The sequence below is a fragment of the Chinchilla lanigera genome, unplaced genomic scaffold (genome assembly GCF_000276665.1).
Source record: "Chinchilla lanigera isolate Chin_1 unplaced genomic scaffold, ChiLan1.0 scaffold00063, whole genome shotgun sequence".
Lineage (NCBI taxonomy): Eukaryota > Metazoa > Chordata > Mammalia > Rodentia > Chinchillidae > Chinchilla > Chinchilla lanigera.
This window is the reverse complement of record NW_004955464.1, coordinates 10,893,453-10,898,346: the sequence shown is the minus strand read 5'-3', so window position 1 is coordinate 10,898,346 and position 4,894 is coordinate 10,893,453. Positions and strand designations below refer to the sequence as shown.

Below are 4,894 nucleotides of genomic sequence, written 5' to 3'. Positions count from 1 at the left end.
GAAAGGAAAGGAAAGGAAAGGAAAGGAAAGGAAAGGGAAGGGAAGGGAAGGGAAGGGAAGGAAAGGGAGGGGAGGGGAAGGGAAGGGAAGGGAAGGGAGGGGAAGGGAAGGGAAGGAAGGAAAGGGAAAGGAAGGGTAGAGAAGTGAAGGAAAGGGAAAGGAAGGGTAGGGAAGTGAAGGGAAGGGAAGGAAAGGAAAGGGAAGGGAAGGGAAGGGAAGAGAAAGGAAGGGAAGGGAAGGGTAGAGAAGGGAAAGGAAGGGTAGGGAAGGATGGGTGGGTGCAGGTCCCAAGAGAACCCTGAAGAGGGAGGCTGGGCTCAATCCCCAGGACAAAGATGTCAAGAGAGGGCTGAAGCGTGGAGTGGAGATGTGACCTCAGATTTGCATTTTAGGTCTGGAATCTACTGACAAGGTTGGTAGGGAGGGTGGTAAGGAAGATCTGTGACACAGTGGGATTAAGATGCTGGAAGTCCTACACTGGTCTCACAGTAACTGTGGGACAAGCTAGCTTCTCTGGGCTTCAGTTTCTCAATGTTTAGAAGGGGAATAATGACATGAGCTTCTTCTGTGAGCCCTCCCTGAGATTCCACACGCTTCTGCAGAGACCGCTGGGAACAGTTTGTGTTAATGTAAGTGAGCTCTCAGCACACAGATCAGGGGGCATGACCTGGCCAGTCGCTGTTGTGCCAGCATTTGCGATTGAGCCCACCCTTGCTGAGCTGGTAGGAAAGGCTCTGTCTCATCCGTGTGGTATCTTCTCCACGCAGCCTGCTTCTCTTCCTTCTCCTCTGCGGAGCCTCTCAGTGCCCCTGGGTTTAGACTTTTGAAAAGACAAGCTAAGAACGTTTGCCGGATGCCTTTCTTCTATCCTGCCGCATACCTCTACTGGAGCAATGAGCACAGAGTAGGTCCTTGCTGGACCGAAGAAAAGGGCAGAAAGAAACTACAGAGGGAGGAATAAAACATCACCATTATCTCAGCAACCATCAAATATCGTAATCGTTGTCATCTCAACAAGAGCAACTCAAGGTGCAGGGGACCGGCGCTCCAGAGGAGGGGCACGTCACCTAGGCAGCAGTCAACTGAAAGAGTGGCCATTGGAGAGGCAGCCCCTGCGAGAGTGGGAGGACAGCACTGCCTTGAATTCCCCTCCGTGGCGCCACCACAGTGTAGCCCATGTTAGCTCTGCCCTGCCTGCGTCTTGCTTCAGAAGCTGTCTGTGTTACCAAGGAGCCAGCAGCTACTGCGTTAGGCGGTTGTCTCAGCATTTTGCATACAGGGCCTCGTTTAATCCTCACAGCAGTTCTCAGAAGTAGCTCCACACTTCATCCTCTGTTTACAGATGAGGAAACCATCTCAGAAAAGACTTCTGAGAGGTGACTCTAGGAAGACCCCGGGGGACATGGCCATTAAGAGGTCAACATGAGGAACTCCAGAAAGAAAAAAAAAAAAAAACAACCTGATCACACCTTGACCCCCACAAGAGATCCCCTCACCTCTGCAGCCATGGGACATCCCTGGAAGCATGGGATGGACACGTGTGCATGCCATGCAGAGGCCCAGATTCAGGTCGCTAACACAGATACATGAGGACAAGAACACACTCCTGTGGATATGGCCAGATGTGTGCTTTCCAGGAAAGCTCAGACACAGCACCACTGACACATTCCTGCAGTCCCTGTGCCTCCTCACACACGGTGAGCATTGCACACTGGCATGCACACCCGCTCCCTCCCAGGCAATGCACTTAAGCACCCACATCACACTGTACCTCAGATCTTTGCACACAGGATATATACAAGCACACACACACTCACACCCATGGAGTCAATAGGGACCGAGAGCCTGATTATGGGGGTGGGGGAGAGGCAGACCTTGGAGAGGAAGCAGTCAGTAGGACAGGGAGGCTCCTTCAGAGAGTGCCAGCCAGTCAGAGGCAGAAGTTTATTATCTCACAGTTCTGGAGGTCAAAAGTTGGGGGTCAAGGTATGATCAGGTTGTTTTTTTTTTTTTTCTTTCTGGAGTTCCTCATGTTGACCTCTTAATGGCCATGTCCCCCGGGGTCTTCCTAGAGTCACCTCTCTGTCCTTGTCTGTGTCCTAACTTCCTCTTCTTTCAGGATATCAGTCATACTGGACTAAGGCCCAGATTAATGACTTCATTTAACCTTAATCACCTCTTTAAAGACCACATCTCAAAATACAGTCACAATACTGGGGGTTAGGACATGAACATATGAATGAGAGGGCGACACAATTCAACCTGTAGCAGGGAGCTTGCTTCCCATGGGGTGGGCAGTCACAACCCACAGAAGTAGAAAATGGTTTGACCACAGTAGGGCTATGAGCAAAAAGGGGCTGAGAGATAATGGGGAAGACTGGAGCCACTGGTGCCTCAGGAAGGGCGGTCGTAGCAGTCAGCGGAGCTCTGGCACGGGCCAAGTCTGCTCCCGCCATGTCTCCAGACTCCACACCGGGCAGGCCCAGTGTAGGGCTCAGCTAGTGTGCTGCTGGGGGATAGACGAGAAGGGTAGGGCTCCTTGAGGCTGAGGAGGCCGAACTCTTGTGTAGGAAAGCCCTGGAAGACAGCTGGGTGAGGCAGGGCCGTGCCTGAGAGCCTGGGTGGTCAGGCAGGATGCAGATGGCCTGGCAGGAGCCCAGAACTGAGGCTGACTAGGGAGAAAAATAGGAGGACAGAGGGGCTGAGGGCTGCCCTGAATGCCAGCTCTGGGCCTGCTGCGTGACTTGGGGCAAGTTACTAACCTTTCTGAGATGGTTTCCTCATCTGTAAATGGAGGATGAAGTAGGGAGGTACTTCTCAGAATTGCTGTGAAGATTAAAAGAGGCCCTGTATGCAAAGTGCTGAGACTATTCCCTAGCACATAATAAGTGCTCAGCTAACACTGGCTAATGTCCTCATGACTGTTGATATTCCTTTGGAAAACAAGCACACTGCACCCCTGAATCATCTTTGACTCCACTTCTCCCTTATCACACACATTAATGAATCCCTGAGTCCCTGTCACTTCTGCTTTTTCCACCTGCTTGGGTCTGACTGCACCCCACCTGCTTGCTCTTCAGACCTCACCTTATCCCCCTGGAAGTAGAGCTAGGACAAACAAACAACAGAAAGCCATGGGATAAAGAACTGAAAAAACCAAAAAGAGCAAGGGCAACTGTGTTAAAATATCAGAAAACCAATAGAAAAAGTCACTCTGCCTCCCCCCACAACCCCCAGCCATGCCCCAAACCAAAAGTGCATGACCTTGGCCTCCTCCGGCCTCCTTTGCACTGTGGTTTCAATATCACCCCTCCACACTTCGGATGCCATGACACTTCCTCTAAAAACATTGTGTGGTCAAAACTCTCCCTCTTGACACATGCTTAAATCAGATACTCTGTTGGGCCATGACTCCTGTCAGTTCCCATCTAAGATCCTCCCATAATCTGAGGACCTTAAGAGACCCAGTACCTGCCCCTGTTGGGGCTGTGAGTGCTTCTCACTGGTCTGTTTGCACCCTGTGGAGCGAACTTTCATTTCTAATAAATCTTACTTTTGTTACTCCTTTTGAGTGTCCTGCCCTATTCTTTGTTTGGAATACCAAGAATCTGAGCACAACTGCCCTAAGGTCGCCAGCAGATGACACCAGCAGCTTCTCCTGGATTCCCTTCATCATCAGCCCAGCCGCTCTCTGCACTGGCTTCCAGTCAATATCCAATGGATGACTCTTGGCTTAAAGTCGTTCAGCACATGATACCACACACATGATAAAGGCACTCAAGATCCTTCAGGTTCAGGCCTCAAATTTCAGCCTCATCTCCAGCCATAGTCAGCACACACACACTCCACAGGATAAGGCTCTCTCTGGCTGCTGCAGACCTGAGTGCCTTAGTGCCCATGGACCCTCTACTGGAAGGCCTTCCATCTCCTCAGCCCTGACTTCTCAGATTGACACTTGTTCCAGGCTGAGCCCAAGGCCCAGAAGTCATGAAGCTACCCTGACTGCTCAGGCCAAATTCGCTGAGTCAACTTAACTCCTCATGGTGCCCCTGCAGAGTCAAGCTACTTCCTGGGACAGTTTTAGGCTTCTTTGCTGAGTTCTTTAGGAATGATTAGGTTGCTTTCACCCACACAGATTGGCTCATTTTCTTGGACATGCTCCAGTGGCTGTGTGGTGTCCCAATCCTGCAATGCTGATGCTTTTCTCAGTCTTAGATACGAGCAAACCAGCTCACCAGACTGCATGATCTGCCCAAGCTGACATGACTAGCTGCCTCACACCCAGACTCCTTCCTGCACAGGGTTTTGCTCCCCACCCTGGGCCACCGCTGAGACCCAGCTCAGACATCAGGCTTCCCCCAACCCTGCAGAAGAGCATGCCTCCTCCAGGAGACTGTGGGGAGCAGGCCTGCCTAGAAACAATGTGACCTCTAAAATCAGCATTGTCAGCACCTTTCGTGAGATGCAGTTTTGTGAGTATTCACAAAGGAAATTCCATATTGGTTGGTAGAAATGATGTGTTTGCCAGGATGCCCTGCTGGGACCAGGACCTGACCGTAGAAGCCCCAAGCAAATCCATAGAAGTAAATCCTGGATGCCTCTGGGGGCATCTGGTGGAGTTCCTGCTTGAAGTAGAGGGTTAGAAAGAGACCTGTGGGGGAGAAACAAACCAAGGCCTATGCGGGTCTCAGTCTGGACTCAGACTCTCCCATGTGTACGTATGGCAGTGCAGCCTCAGGCAGCCCCAAGCACTGGGAGGGACTTGGACATTTAGAGGAAGCACCTGGAAGTGTCTGAAAGTGGCACAGGAGCAGGGCCTGTGCTTGCCCCGCTCAAGGACAGTAATGGCAGAGGCCATACCTATGTTATTCACCACTGGGGCATCTTAGTCATG

General features: G+C 51.4%; 1 long non-coding RNA gene across 1 annotated transcript in view; it reads left to right on the top strand.

The window, feature by feature from the left end:
• LOC106150081 overlaps positions 1–1,308 on the top strand; it is a 10,965-nt gene extending 9,657 nt beyond the window's left edge. Inside the window, exon 3 of the long non-coding RNA XR_001236674.1 lies at positions 768–1,308. This is a non-coding gene — a long non-coding RNA (uncharacterized LOC106150081). The remainder of the gene's footprint in view (positions 1–767) is intronic.
• The last annotated feature ends 3,586 nt before the right edge of the window (positions 1,309–4,894 follow it).